We start from the raw sequence: 15,998 nt of genomic DNA on the forward strand, positions 1-15,998 counted from the left end.
AGAAAGATAGATACCTGCAGGTGGGGAGCCAGGGCCTCGAACCGGGATCCTTAACACTGGTCCTTGCTCATTGTCCCACATGCGCTTAACCCGCTGCACTACTGCCTGACTTCCCTCACTTCCTTTTTTTTAAGACCATCCTTTTTTTAAATTTTATTTATTTTCCCTTTTGCTGCCCTTGTAGTGGTTATTGATGTCGTTGTTATTGGATAGGACAGAGAGAAATGGAGAGAGGATGGGAAGACAGAGAAGGGGAGAGAAAGATAGATACCTGCAGACCTGCTTCACTGCCTGTGAAGCGACTCCCCTGCAGGTGGGGAGCCAGGGGCTCGAACTGGGATCCTTACGCCTGTCGTGCTTTGCGCCATGTGCACTTAACCCGCTGCGCCACCGCCCGACTCCCAAGACCATCTCTTTTACCTTGTTCAGAGTCCAGGGTAATTCCCCAACTCCAGTTCCTTAATACCACCTGCACACTCCCTTTAGATCATGCAAGGTAACAATGTGTGCGCTTAATCAGGTATGCTGTCAAAATGAGGACATCTTAGGTAGGTCATTATTTAGCCAACACAGTGAGGAAAACCAGTAGAATTAAAATATTTTTTTACTTATTTATTTTTACTATTAGATAGAGATGGAGAAAAATTGAGGGGGGGAGAGAGAGAAGGAGAGAGACAGAGACACCAGCAGCCTTGCTTTACCACTTGTGAAACTTTCCCCTGCAGGTGAGGACTAGGGGCTTTAACCTGGATCCTTGAGCACTGTAATGTGTGTACTTACCAGGTGCCCCACTGCCTGGTCCCCCAAGTAGAATTTAAAGGAAGGAGAAAAGAAAGATTAGAGCTGACTGGAGAAGTGCTCTGTGTACTTTCTGTCTTTGGTCTTTGTGTATCTCATGTGAACACACTGCCTTTCTCCCTAGAAGGTACTTATTGAATTAATGAGCATAATAGATATTACTAGTGTTTGTCAATAACCAGTTCTCTTTCCTTCATTGTCCAGACATAACTAATGACTCGTCTTAGTCAATGAAAATGAGCAGAAGTGACCTGCATTATCCCTGGTGATGCATCTATCTCTCTTTCAATAAATGTGGAGGCCTTCTCTTAAGATAAATGAAGCAGCCCAGGGGGGCAGGCAGTAGCGCAAAAGGGTAAGTGCACATGGCAAAGCACGAGGACAGGCGTAAGGATCTCGGTTCGAGCCCCCGGACACCCACCTGCAGGGGAGTCGCTTCGCAAGTGGTGAAGCAGGTCTGCAGGTGTCTGTCTTTCTCTCCCGTAAGGATCCCAGTTTGAGCCCCCAGCTCCTCACCTGCAGGGGGGTCGCTTCATGGATGGTGAAGCAAGTCTGCAGGTGTCTGTCTTTCTCTCTCCCTCTCTGTCTTCCCTTCCTCTTTCAATTTTTCTTTTTTTTATTTTTCTTTTTATTTTTTTAAATTTATTTATTCCCTTTTGTTGCCCTTGTTGTTTTATTGTTGTAGTTATTATTGATGTCGTTGTTGTTGGATAGGACAGAGAGAAATGGAGAGAGGAGGGGAAGACAGAGAGGGGGAGAGAAAGACAGACACCTGCAGACCTGCTTCACCGCCTGTGAAGGGACCTGCCTGCAGGTGGGGAGCCGGGGGCTCGAACCGGGATCCTGACGCCGGTCCTTGAGCTTAGCGCCACCTGCGCTTAACCTGCTGTGCTACAGCCCGACTCCCCCTCTTTCAATTTTCTCTGTCCTATCCAACAACAGCGATGGCAACAATAACAGCAACAACAAGGGTAACAAAATGGGGAAAAAAATGGCTGCCAGGAGCAGTGGATTTATAGTGCAGACAGTGAGCCGCAGCAATAACCTGGAGGTATAAGAAGAGGAGGAGGAGGAGGAGGAGGAAGAGGAAGCAGCACAGATTAGAAATAACCACCTGGAGAGCAGATGTCCTAGACTGTCACCCGTCCTTGTCTACCTCTATAAGAAAAAGACCAGATTGTGGGGGTAGATAGCATAATGGTTATGCAAAGAGAATCTCATGCCTGAGGCTCCAAAGTCCCAGACTCAGTCCCCCACACCACCATAAGCCAGAGCTGAGCAGTGCTCTGGGGAAGAAAAAAAGAAAGAAAGAAAGAAAAAGACCAGCTTATGTTTGTACAAAGCCACTGGGGTTTGGGAACTGCCTATCACAGCAGTATAGTCTGTCTGATCCTGATCAGTAAGGTGAGCTAATAGTTCAAACTGAAACTAGAGGGGTCAGTGTACAATATGGCCTACTGGCAGGTAGGCAGTCTTCTGCTTCTGTGTTGTCTACAGAATAGTGTCTTATACAGAATACTATTGTGTAGCTTCACAGTGTTTCTGTCTCCTCATCATGTAAAGCCAGGAGACTGATAGCACTGGTTTCACTGGATTGAGGGTGGGGTGAGGGGGTGGCACACATATACAGGCCTTAACCAGAGTCTGGTGCACGGTGAATCTCAAATGCTTGCTGTTGTCATTATCATTCAAAGGATAGAAGGAGAGTTCCCACTCATTTCCAATGTGCAAGTGAAATACTCCATTTGCCCAGATTTAATAGAGATAATTGCTAATTATACCAATCTCACTCTTGCAACTTTAACTTTAAATGTGTTCGAATCCATTTAAAGGTCTTACACATTGTCGTGTTTGTGTCATCCTTGGAGCCACCAGTATCTTCTTTTCCTTTTTGTTGACTTCTGTCTCCTTCTGGTCCTCCACATCCTCCTCCAGCTCTGTCATTGCCTCTTCCTCTCCCTCCAACTTCTTCTCCTCCTTCTCCTTCCTTTTTTCTTTATCAGAGCACTGATCAGCCCTGGTTTATGGTGGTGCCGGATGTTGAAACTGGGACTTCAGAACCTCAGGTATGAGAGTCTCTTTGCAGAACCATTATGCTATCTACCCGTGTCCCTCCCTTCTTTTCCACTTCCTTCTTCCCTGTTAGTATTTGTGTGACTGATAAGTATTTTAGAGGTTACTATGAGATGATGGGAAGAGAAAATAGCTCATAATGAGGCTTTCTTTCTCTCGTTCCCTTCCCCCTCCCCCTCTTTCTTCCCCACTTCCCCCTCCACTCCCTCCTCCCCTTCAACCAGAGCAATGCTCAACTGCACTTTTAAAAATTTTTTTATTTATAAAAAGGAAACATTGACAAAATCATAGGATAAGAGGGGTACAACTTCACACAATTCCCACCACCAGACCTCCGTATCCCATCGCTTCCCCTGATAGCTTTCCTATTCTTTAACCCTCTGGGAGTATGGATCCAGGGTCATTGTGGGATGCAGAAGGTGGAAGGTCTGGCTTCCGTAATTGCTTCCCCGCTGAACATGGGTGTTGACAGGTTGATCCATACTCCCAGCCTGTCTCTCTCTTTCCCTAGTGGGGAAGGGCTCTGGGGAAGCAGAGCTCCAAGGCACATTGGTGGGGTTGCCTGTCCAGGGAAGTCTGGTCACATTCTGCTAGCATCTGGGAACCTGGTGGCTGAAAAGAGAGTTAACATACAAAGCCAAACAAATTGTTGACCAATCATGGACCTAAAGGCTGGAATAGTGCAGATGATGTGTTGGGCCCCCCTCCATTTTGTAGATAGCTAGTAGGCATATTTTAGTTATATTTCAAAGGGCCTGTAGCTATATAGCTATACTAGTGGTTGTTTTTTTTTTTTTTTTGCCTGAGCCTGAAATCTGATATGCAAGTGGATACAAGTTATTGTCTGGGGAGATGATGTCATGGCTGGGAAAAGGACCAGAAAGCTAGATCAGGGAAGAGAGTAGCTCCCCAATACGGGAAAGGTGTATAAATATTGTTGACTGTAAACCACATCAATTTGATATGATCTGGGGCCCATAATTAGCTTAGGAGCCTGTGTGACCTCTGCATTCCTCTAGATCTGAGCTCACATTCTGTGGTCATGAGTGGGAACATTCCATGCTACCCCAGTATCAACCCATCTTCCTCAGGTGTAGCATAGAGTATGTTGTCCATCCTCCCTTCGGAGGATGGAACATTCTCTACCGTTGTTGATCCAAGTTGAGGGCAAGGTCCTATGGGGGCCCACAATGAGTCTACTTTGTTGTTTCTGATAGAAATGACCGGTAACAATGGAGAGAGGGATTTATTCGAGTTCTAAACCCATCCAGTCTGTTTGGGAATCTCAGGATTCCCAGATTAGGGCCCCAGGCTCAATTGCTTTATAGTAGTGCTGGGAGTTGCTGAACCTGGGAGCTCAGAGCCTCAGGCATGAAGGCTTTTTTTTTTTTTTTTTTTTTTTTGCATAACTGTTGTGCTACTTCCCCAGCCCCATAATGAGTCTTTAGGAAGAACTTTCCTATAATTGATACAGTTCATTAATTTCCCAGAGGCTTCTCAGTCATGCTGTCAGTCCTCAGGACATATTTTTAATCCATGAGAGCATGAAGAAGTGTATCAGAAACTAAGGTGACAGCTTGAGAATGCCAACACTTGAAGCTGCTCTTATGCCCTTGTCTAGTGATGCTGGGATGTCCTCTTTGACACTTCATTCATTCATTTAGGAAATAGTTACTGCACACCAGCTGTCATCCAGTCATGGTCCTCGGCAGCCACGGGCTAGGATTGGCTGGTGCCTGGATAACTCCCCGCCTTCTACCTGTGATTGGCTCATCCCTGGACGTCTAACCCAATGAGCAGAGGAGCAGTTTGCAGGAGCCTCTTCCCAAAGCGCCCACACAGGGTCAGTAAAAAGCTAAGCGGTTCAAACAGTAGGCACACTGCCCTCTGTAAATGATCATCTCAGCATTGCCTGCGACCGGGAACAACTGGAAGTAATCGCAGGCCGGTTAAGTAAGCCACGTGCAGCAATAAAAAGCAGTGCTGTGGCAGTTATTGAAGATTATATGGTGCCTATGAAACATGAAGAAAGGTTTAAATAATATGAGAAAAAATGTTACCCCAATATATATATATATATGTGTGTGTGTGTGTTGTGATTATAGCTATGTAAATATTATGCAGGTTTATAAGAATTAAAGTTAGATGGCAACTATTATTAAGAAGTGGAAATCATCACTTTCTACAGCTGTTAGGACTAGGAGTAAGGTGAATATACCCTTTTAACTCGTCTGTAATGGGGTCTCCATTTTATTCTTTCTATTTTTTTTTATATTTCTTTATTTATTTGTTCCCCTTTGTTGCCCTTGTTGTATAATTGTTGTAGTTATTGTTGTTACTGATGTTGTCATTGTTGGGTAGGACAGAGAGAAATGGAGAAAGGAGGGAGAAGACAGAGAGGGGGAGAGAAAGACACCTGCAGACCTGCTTCACCGCTTGTGAAGTGACTCCCCTGCAGGTGGGGAGCCGGAAGCTCCAACCGGGATCCTTACGCTGGTCCTTGCACTTTGCATCACGTGCACTTAACCCGCTGTGCCACTGCCCGACTCCCTTATTCTTTTTATTTTTAAGAAATATTTTTATTTATTTATTGTTGGATAGAGACAGGGAGAAATTGAGAGGAGCGAGGGAGATAGAGAGGGAGAGAGACAGAGAGACATCTGCAGCCCTGCTTCACCACACAGGAAGCTTTCCCCCTTCAGGTGGGGACCAGGGACTTGAACCTGGGTCTTTATACACTGCAGTGTGTGCACTTAGCCAGGTGTGCCACTGCCCAGTCCCCATTTTATTCTTTCTAAATAACACTTGCAATGCTCTCTGAATGAGTAAACCAAACTGGGTAAACCTGATTCAGTTTGGAGAGGGAATTCATTACCTGGATTTTCCTGGAAGTCACCCTTGGGGGGTCCCATCCAGCCTGTAGGTGTGTGCTAAGAGTGGCAGGCCAAGGGACAAGGTGTTTGACAAGAAGTTTGCTTGTGTCTCAGCAAACTTCTGGGCCACACTTCTCACATCTCTGCTGAACCAACATTTTCCCCAACTGTTCAATATGGCTAGAAATGGACTATTTTTGGATTTTTGGGATATATCTTTTTGTTTTAATTTTTACTTTTATTATGATAGAGATAGAGGAAAATAGGGTGATACAGACAGAGAGACACCTGCAGCCTGCCACACTGCTTGTGAAACTTCCCTCCTGCAGGTGGGGACCATGGGCTTGAACCCTAGTCCTTGTACATGGTAACACATGTGTTCAACCTGGTGCACCACTGCCTGGCTCCACCATCAGGGTTGAGCACCATGGCTTCTGGTTTGTCCTTGGCATCGTGGACAAAAGGCAGAGGGTGTAAGAGATTCATCACTGTGCTGCCTCCTTTCCCCTTCAGTGGCAGAATCAAGCACCTATGTAAAAATAAGCCAACGTTTCCTTTCAGAATTCCTTGGAAAGGAACTCCAGTGGTGCAGTTGGTTAGCATGTTAGCACGCAGTACTTAGACAGAATTCCTTGGAAGATGACCCACACATCCCAAGACAAACTTTGAGGAAGGCCTGGCTGCACCAGATGTGGATCAGATGATGGTGCCCTCATGGACTGATACATCAAATATGTTCAAAAGACGCATTTGAATTACTGGATGAGATACTGAGCAAGGTTGATAGGTTTTTTTGTTTGTTTATTTTGTTTTTTGTTTTTGCCTCTAGGGTTACCGCTGAGGCTTGGTGCATGCACTACGAATCCACTGATCCTGGAGGCCATTTTTCCCATTTCTGTTGTCCTTGTTGTTGTTATTGTTGTTGGCTAGGACAGAGAGAAATGGAGAGAGGAGAGGAAGACAGAGAGGGGGAGAGAAAGATAGATACCTGCAGACCTGCTTCACCACCAGAGCCTCGAACAAGGATCCTTCAGCTGGTCCTTGTGTTTCGCGCCATGTGTGCTTAACTTGCTGCACTACTGCCTGGCCCCCGAAGCTCATGTTTTTATGATTATATGAAACAATGGCTTGAAGGGTTCAGCCATCTTTAAAATTTTTTTTTATATTTATTTATTCCCTTTTGTTGCCCTTGTTGTTTTATTGCTGTAGTAGTAGTTGTTGTTATTATTGATGTCATCATTGTTGGATAAAACAGAGATAAATGGATAGAGGAGGGGAAGACAGAGGGGGGAGAGAAAGATAGACACCTGCATACCTGCTACACTGCTTGTGAAGCGACTCCCCTGTAAGTGGGGAGCCGGGGGCTTGAACCAGGATCCTTACGCAGGGTCTTGCGTTTTGTGGCACCTGCACTTAACCCGCTGTGCTACTGCCTGTCTCCTGGGCTCAGCCATCTTAATGAATTTCACTGGTTCCATTTATTATGAGGATGTCACACCCTTGTGCTATGTTAGCAATTCAGAGATATAATCCCCACACTCCACACACTTTTAGCAGCCATGCCATTGGGCTATGTATCAGGGTCAATGTCTTATTGTCACTGAGATATGGTCGTGACATGGTCTTCTCACTGTCTGTCAGATCTGGAATGTGGCTTGCTTGAAAGAATTGTTCCCTCATCAATGCCATTGATTGCCTTGAGGTTGCCTTTGGGTTGAAATATAAGAAGGAATATTGACCACATTGAGTTGGAAATCACTAAGATGATTTTGGACTCTAGAAAAGTTTTGAGACTGACATAACCTTTTGTCCCTCCCCCGCCACTTGTAACTTGTATTTAGATGTGCCCAGAGGTGACTTGTGCTGTCAATAAGTTTCTGAATCAGTACATAGGTAAGTCTAATTTTAAAATATATATATGTATATATATATATATTGTTTATCATTTGTGATTGTTACATTTTAAAAGGAACTTTAATGTAGTAAATACATTTCTGACTTCTGGTTGACTTCAGGCAAGGCCCTGACACCCGCCAGGGTTGAGCTGTCCTCTGGGACTGTCTGTCCCAAGGAATACAGATGTGGAAAAATTTGAGCCACTTGGCTTTACAAAGTGTCCCTTGAGTCTGGTGACCATTAGTCGTTATGTAGAAAAGTACAGCCAGCTCTTTCTGTCCCGGGCTGCCTTCCATCACTGTCCACCCATGACCATGGTCTGCTATGACTGTAGTCAGCCCATCTATTGGTGGGCAGGGGCTCTCTTGGTGGAAAATCCCATGTAGTTTGAGCTCAGGTCAGGAGTGTGGTTTTTCAAGGCTAAATTAGAGGCCACCCTAGAATTCTGAGACTGAAATGGAGCTATTTCAAAACTCTCGTCATTCCCTTCTGGGGTTAGGGGCCATAGGAGCTAGCAATGTAGTGGACTTGATTTGGGAGCCCCTCCCTGAAAAAAAAAGTGTTCACACCTATATGTATGGAGAGGATGGAATTTTTGCAGATTTTTTGAATAAGGATTTTCCCTATTGTAGCAGGCTTTACAAAGAAGAGCACACCTTGCCTTGTATTTGAATATTCATTCTGGCTGGGCGATGGGAAGAATACATTTATCATTTATTTTATCATAAGATGAGTGGTACTGGAGAAACAGCTCACTGCTTTGTCACCTGTGTAGCTCAGGCTAAAGTCCAGTCCCCTCTGCATTGATGGAAGCTTTGGTGCTGTGGTCTCTTTCACACTCTTTCTCTGCCCCCCATCTTCTATCTCTATTTTTAGAAAAAGAGGGAGTCGGGCGGTAGGTAGCACAGTGAGTTGAGCGCAGGTGGCGCGAAACAAGAGGATCAGCGTAAGGATCCTGGTTCAAGCCCTCAGCTCCCCACCTGCAAGGGAGTCGCTTCACAAGTGGTGAAGCAGGTCTGCAGGTGTCTGTCTTTCTCTCCCCCTCTGTCTTCCCCTCCTCTCTTCATTTCTTTCTGTCCTATCTAACAACGACGACACCACCAACAACAATAACTACAACAACAAGGGCAACAAAAGGGAAAATAAATAAATAAAAAAAATTTTTTTTAATGAGTGTAAGTAGGAGTCTTTTAAATTTTTTCCTCCTGTAGGAAAACAGCAAATTTGGTATGGATATTTACAATACACATGCATTTCTCTTTCCATGATAATGTGCTTCATGAATGTTTCAAATGGTAGCTACCAATATATATAATGTAAATGTTCTCTCGCAAACCACATTAAAAATGTTAATATGTGCATCTTCCGAAATCACGGACTATAATAATTTAAGTCACAATTATTTATAGAGATTGACTGCATCAAAAACAGCAGTGAATTCATCCTGATGCTTCACTTTTAGATTTTACTTTTCATAGTTTGCACAGAAAATGGGCCAAAAATTCTCTAGAAGGAAAAGCTTTAGTAGAACAAAATTGACAGTGCCGACCCATTTAAAAACAGAAATAGTGTCTAGGCTATTCACTTTTTAAAAAAATAAATAAAAAATATCTATTTACTTAATAGGACAGAGAGAAATTGAGAGGCGGTAGAAGGGAAGATAGAGAGGAAAAGGGAGACACACCAGCAGCCCTGTTTCACCACTGGTGAAGCTTCTTCTCTGTAGGTGGGAACTTAAACCCACACTGTCCATGGTAACATGTGCGCTCAACCAGGTGTACCACCACCTGGCCCCAAAGCCATTCACTTTTAGGAGCAGCATGCCTAATCTGCTGAGGCACTGAGTTAAGGTAGCATAGATGGAAACTGAAAATAAGGCACAGAGGCAGTAAAACTGAAGGAGTGCCACTAGCAGACTGTGGATGTTAAAGGGATTTCCTTGCTCTCTAGAAGAAAACAATGAAAGGAAACTGCCTTTGTGAGCCTCTCGACATTGCTGACAGCATGTGCTCTCTGGAAGTAGGGAAGCCATCTTGGGATGGTGAGGGGGAATTGGGCTGAAAGAAAGAACCACAAAGTCTGAGGATGGCCCTGTAGAAAGTGGAACATAGGGGGTCAGGCAGCAGCACAGCGGGTTAAGCGCACATGGTGCAAAGCACAAGGATCGGCATAAGGATCCCGGTTCAAGCCCCTGTTTCCCCACCTGCAGGGGGGGTGCTTCCCAAGCGGTGAAGCAGGTCTGCAGGTGTCTGTCTTTCTCTCCCCCCCTCTGTCTTCCTCTCCTCTCTCCATTTCTCTCTGTCCTATCCAACAACAGCAATGGCAACAATAACCAAAAAAAAAAAAAAAAGGACAGAGGAACATATGTCCTGGAAGCTGAGAGAAAAACACCACATCCACCATTGCCGGCACTGCAGACCTGCTTTACCACCTGTGAAGTGATTCCTCTGCAGGTGGGGAGTCAGGGGCTCTAAACAGAATCCTTATACCAATCCTTACACTTTGTGAAATAGTATGAAGCGCAATGACCCATGCAGGATCTTGGCTGGAGCCCCTACCTCCCCACCTGCAGGGAGTTTACTTCACAGGTGGTGAAGCAGGTCTGCAGGTGTCTATCTTTCTAGCTCTCTCTCTGTCTTCCCTTCCTCTCTCCATTTCTCTTTGTCCGATCCAAAAAAAAAGGGGGGGGGTAAAAATGGCCACCAGGAGCAGTGGATTCATAGTGCAGGCACTGAGCCCCAACAATAAATTTTTATGAGAGAGACAGAGACTAGAGCACTACTCATCTCTGACATAACACAGTTCTGGGGATTGAATCTGGAGCTTCTGGGTCCTCAGACATGCAAGTCTTGAGTTTATTCTCCCTCCCCCCATTAAAAGATAGAATAGGACCTGCAAAATAGCTCTCTTGGATGAGTTGTCCTTTGTGCTACCCAGGTTTGAACCTCTCACCCCACCTCACCCCACCCCCACACTGAAGGAAGCTTCAGTGCTTAAATGAGAGAAGGAGAGCACATCAGGTTAAGCGCACATGGCACAAAGCACAAGGACCGGTGTAAGAATCCTAGTTTGAGCCCCTGGCTCCCCACCTGTGGGGTTGGGGGGTCGCTTCACAAGCGGTGAAGCAAGTCTGCAGGTGTCTATCTTTCTCTCCCCCTTTCTGTCTTCCCCTCCTTTCTCAATTTCTCTCTGTCCTATTCAACACAATAACAATTATAAAAACAAGGGCAACAAGGCCAACAAAAATGGAAAAAAAAAATGGCCTCCAGGAGCAGTGGATTCGTAGTGCAGGCACCAAGCCCCAGCGATAACCCTGGAGGCAAAAAGAAAGAAAAGAGAGGTTGATCCATACTCCCAGCCTGTCTCTCTCTTTCCTTAGTGGGGCATGGCTCTGAGATAATGGAGCTCCAGGACATATTGGTGGAGTCATCAGTTCAGGGAATTCTGGTTGGCATCACGGTAGCATCTGGAACCTGGCGGCTATAAAAGAGAGTTAACATATAAAGCCATACTAATTGTTGATTAATCATAAACCTAAAGACTGGAATATTGCAGATGAAGATTTGGGGTCTCCATTTTGTAAATATGCCCATGTTCAGTGCGGAAGCAATTACAGAAGCCAGACCTTCCTATGGTCTTGTCAGTGTTTCCATTTTATAAATAAATAAATTTTAAAAAAAGAAAGAAAGAAAGAAAGGAAAGAAACCCTGGGAGAGGGGCTAGAATTTGGGGTTGGCTTTGCTTTAGTTCCCTAGGGTGTTGTTAAGATTCCTCCCAGTAGTTGATAAGGATAGGGCCTGGGGATTCCGCCTGCCCTGCCCCACATCCCTTCTCTGATCCCTTGGGGTGGGATAGGAGGAGAGCATCAGTGAGGAGTGTGGAGAGACAGAGGTAAATCTCACTCCCAGCTAAAAGCTAGAAGAACTGAGATGAGTGTGTGCGTTTTGAAAGCAAAGAAATGTCCCAGGGCCATGCAGAAGGGAGCCCTTAATGGCTCCATTGGGGAGGCTTCGGAATTTATTTTCCAGCAGGGCTGGACCTTTCTGAGAAGCATGGTTCAAGCAAGGTGAGATCTGAAAGAGGCATTTGTGGATGCAGAGTGAGCCCCCAAGACATTCCCTAGCGGCACCTTTCTTAATTAGACCTGGGGACCTCCAGCCACCCCTGGCTGGCAAGCAGAAACACGCCACCTCCCCTTGCTCTTCTGGGCTTTTTCACACTAGGAAAGATCCTCCCTGCCTCCCCAGGCTGAACCGAGCACAGGCTGCCCAGGGAGAGCACCTTAGGCCGGTAATGAAAAGTTGGCTTACCCTTCCAAAATGAGCATGTTATTTTATTATTATTATTAATTACTAATAGAGGCATAGAAGGGAGAAAAAAGCCCATACACTGAAGACACACACACAGAAAGCCCACACACCAAAGCTCCCTTCAATGCAGCGGGGGCCAGACTATACCCTGGGTTGAACTCACTAAGTGTAGACCACTTCAAGACTCATAACGCATAGCTCCAGCCAGAACTACTTCTTTTCTATATTTACCTAAAGCAGCCACATACTGTCTGACCATTTTCTCTGAAGAGAAAAATGTGACAATGGGAAGTCCAGCAGGAGCACAGTGGGTTAAGCACATGTGGCACAAAGCACAAGGGCTGGCATAAGGATCCCAGTTCAAGCCCTGGCTCCCCACCTGCAGGGTAGTCGCTTCACAGGCAGTGAAGCAGGTCTGCAGATGTCTATCTTTCTCTCTCCCTTCTGTCTTCCCCTCCTCTCTCCATTTCTCTCTGTCCTATTGTACAACGGTGACATCAATAACAACAACAATACAAAAAAAAAGAAAAATGTGACAATGATCACAACTTTTATCTATTTTCCTGTGTTAATGACCAGCGAGTACCTTTATTTATTTATTTATTTACTTTATTTTACTTTATTTTATTTGCCTCCAGGGTTATCTCTGGGTTTGGTGCCAGTACTATGAATCCACTGTTCCTAGAGGCTATCGTTTCCATTTTGTTGCCCTTGTTGTTGCCCTCGTTGTGGTTGTTATTGTTGTTATAGCTGTTGTTATTGTTGGATAGGACATAGAGAAATCAAGAGAGGAGGGGAAGACAGACAGGAGGAGAGAAAGATAGACACCTGCCGACCTACTTTACCGCTAGCGAATCGACCCCCTGCAGGTGGGGAGTTGGGGGTTTGAACCTGGATTCTTATGCTGGTCCTTGCACTTTGTGCCACATGCACTTAACCCGCTGCGCTACCACCCAGCCCCTATTTATTTATTTTTTGATAAGACAGAAATTGAGAGGGGAGGAGAAGATAGGGAGGGAGAGAAAGGGTGGGGGTAGACAAAATAATGGTTATGCAAAGACTCTCGTGTCTTAGGCTCCCAGGTTCCCTGCACCACCATAAGCTGGAGGTGATCAGTGCTCTGGTAAAAAAAAAAAAAAAAAAGAGAGAGAGAGAGGGAGAGAGGGAGAGAGGGAGAGAGGGAGAGAGGGAGGAAGATGGACACCCGCAGATCTGCTTCATTGCTTGTGAAGTGACCTCCCTGCAGGTGGGGAGCCAGATGCTCAAGCTGGGATCTTTGCTTGGGTTGTTGGGCTTCATATATGTTTTAAATATTTGTTTTATTTATTTATTCCCTTTTGTTGCCCTTGTTTTATTGTTGTAGCTATTATTGTTGTCATCGTTGTTGGATAGAACAGAGAAATGGAGCGAGGAGAGGAAGACAGAGAGGGGGAGAGAAAGATAGACACCTGCAGACCTGCTCCACCGCCTGTGAAGTGACTACCCTGCAGGTGGGGAGCCAGGGGCTCGAACTGGGATCCTTACACCGGTTGGGCTTCATATTATGTACACTTAGCCCAGTGCGCCACTGCTTGGGTTAAAAAAGTGCCATTTTAAAAATAATTTTTATTTATTCCCTTTTGTTGCCCTTGTTGTTTTATTGTTGTAGTTATTATTGATGTCGTTGTTGTTGAATAGGACAGAGAGAAATGGAGAGAGGAAGGGAAGACAGAGAGGGGGAGAGAAAGATAGACACCTACAGACCTGCTTCACCACTTGTCAGGCGACTCCCCTGCAGGTGGAGAGCTGGGGGCTCGAACCAGAACCCTTATGCCGGTCCTTGCGCTTCTCACCAAGTGCGCTTAACCCACTGCGCTACCACCCGACTCCCAAAAGTGCCATTTTTTAATGATGAGGGCACTAAAGGAAAATGTGAGCCCTTCCATGCAACAGCTCTGGTGTCATTAGGAATGTGTTTGTGGGGGCCAGGCAGTGCTGCACCATTACCATGTGCAGAGATTGAGGTTCAAACCACCCTCCCCACCTGCAGGGGAGAAACTTCACAAGAAGTGAAGCAGATCTGCAGGTATCTATCTCCCTCCTTCTCTCTTCCTACCCCTCCTCTCTCAACTTCTCTCTGTCCTATCCAATTAAAAAAGGGGGGGGACAAAAAAGGCCCCCAGGAGCGGATTCATACTGCAGCTACTAAGCCCCGGTGATATCCCTGGTGGAAAAAAGAAAGAGAAAGAAAGAAAGAAAGAAAGAAAGGAAGGAAGGAAGGAAGGAAGGAAGGTAAGAAGGAAGGAAGGGAGAAATGCATTTGATTGTTAGTATCAGTGACTTAGTGTGCTGAGAATAAAGCCCAGCTAGGCACACTTGAAAGTAGACTGCCCAGCTGTGAGGCCTGTGTCAGTAAAGTGATATGGGTTGGAAGAGGTTTGTTCTTCTGACAACTTAGCTTTCCTTGGTGTTGTCTTTATTTGTTTCCTTTTTTATTTTGTTTTGTTTTGTTTTTTTCAGAGAGGGGTAGAGAGTGAAAGAGACCACAGTGCCAAGGCTTCTTTCAATGCAGTGGGGGCCAAGTTTGAACTTGGGTCAAAGCAGCACGTCATCAAAGTGAGCTATTTCACCAGCCCTTTCCTTGGCTTTGTATGAGAAGCAGTTTGCTTAACAAAGGATATATAAACTCTCACAGTATCCACAGGGATGATTCCAACTTACTCTACATGTCTGTTTATGCTTAGTGATGAACTGGCAGTGACCAGCTTTTTTTTGGCGGGTGTTATCAGAAGGTCCTGACCTATAGAACTGACTGACTTCTGTGGGATAAATACTTTCTCAAGGCAAAACATTTAAGATACTAATTAGTGGGGCTGGGGAGATAATGAGTTTGCAAAAAGACTTTCATGCCTGAGGCTCTGAGATCCCAGGTTCAATACCCACCACCACCACAAACCAGAGCTGAGCACTGCTCTGGTCTCTCTCTCTTTCTCTCTCTCTCTTTCTCTCTCTCTCTTTCTGTCTCTGTTTCTTTCTGCACTTCTCTTTCATTAAAATAAATCAATTTTTAAAAAAGATACCAATACAGTGGCACAGTGGGTAGAGCTTCTGACCTGTGAGCATGAGCTCTGAGTTCTCTCCCTGGCATCATATGTGACAAAGCTGCTCTGGTTCTCCTGATGTGTTCCTTCTCTCCCTCCCTCCCTCCCTCCTCTCTCTTTCTCTCATTAATTAATTAAAAATAAACAAAGAAAAGATACCAGTGTAATAGAGGCCTCTCGTAGTAGCCACAGGGATGATTCCAAGGAAGCCCAAGTCCCTTGTATAAAATGGCAGTGTGGGGCTGGAGAGGTGCTCAGTGGGTAGAGCACTGGGCTTTCAAGCACAAGACCCTTTAGGTTTGACCCCTGGTACTGCATACACCAGAGTGGTGCTCTGGTCTCTTTTGTTCCCTTTCATGAAATCAACACAGAAAATGTTGAAGAACTCAGAGAAACTAAAATGGCATAGTCTTTGCTCCTCACTTGTCTTCCTGTGCCCCTTAAACACCAGTGCAGTGTCAGGGCTATGGAACATGGTAGAGTTGTTAGGCCGAATTGTCTAGGGACAAAGGACACGTGTTCAGCACAGGTGCAACCATCTCAAGCCTAGCTACACAGGACAAAGCCTGGCTTAGCATCCTTGATGACTTCTTAGAAACTGTGAATTTGAAAGCTGTAGGAAATACACAAAAGACAAAACTTCCAACTCTACCAGTGTCTATCAGAATGGATATTCCTTACAGGAACACTATAAAACCTGGTTTTAATGTTTAATATAAAATCTTTAATATTTATTTATTTTCCCTTTTGTTGCCTTTGTTGTTTTATTGTTGTAGCTATTATTGTTGCTGTTATTGATGTCGTTGTAGTTGTTGGTTAGATAGGACAGAGAGAAATGGAGAAAGGAGGGGAAGACAGAGAGGGGGAAGAGAAAGATAGACACCTGCAGACCTGCTTCACCACCTGTGAAGTGACTCCCCTGCAGGTGGGGAGCCAGGGCTTGAACCCGGATCCTTCTGCCAGTCCTT

General features: G+C 45.2%; 1 long non-coding RNA gene across 1 annotated transcript; it reads left to right on the plus strand.

The window, feature by feature from the left end:
- The first annotated feature begins 4,339 nt into the window (after positions 1-4,339).
- Positions 4,340-14,754, plus strand: LOC132539274 (uncharacterized). The gene is made up of 3 exons (XR_009550538.1): positions 4,340-4,714; positions 7,586-7,637; positions 14,450-14,754. It is a non-coding gene; the product is annotated as an uncharacterized LOC132539274 (long non-coding RNA).
- The last annotated feature ends 1,244 nt before the right edge of the window (positions 14,755-15,998 follow it).

The sequence above is a fragment of the Erinaceus europaeus genome, chromosome 7 (assembly GCF_950295315.1).
Source record: "Erinaceus europaeus chromosome 7, mEriEur2.1, whole genome shotgun sequence".
NCBI lineage: Eukaryota > Metazoa > Chordata > Mammalia > Eulipotyphla > Erinaceidae > Erinaceus > Erinaceus europaeus.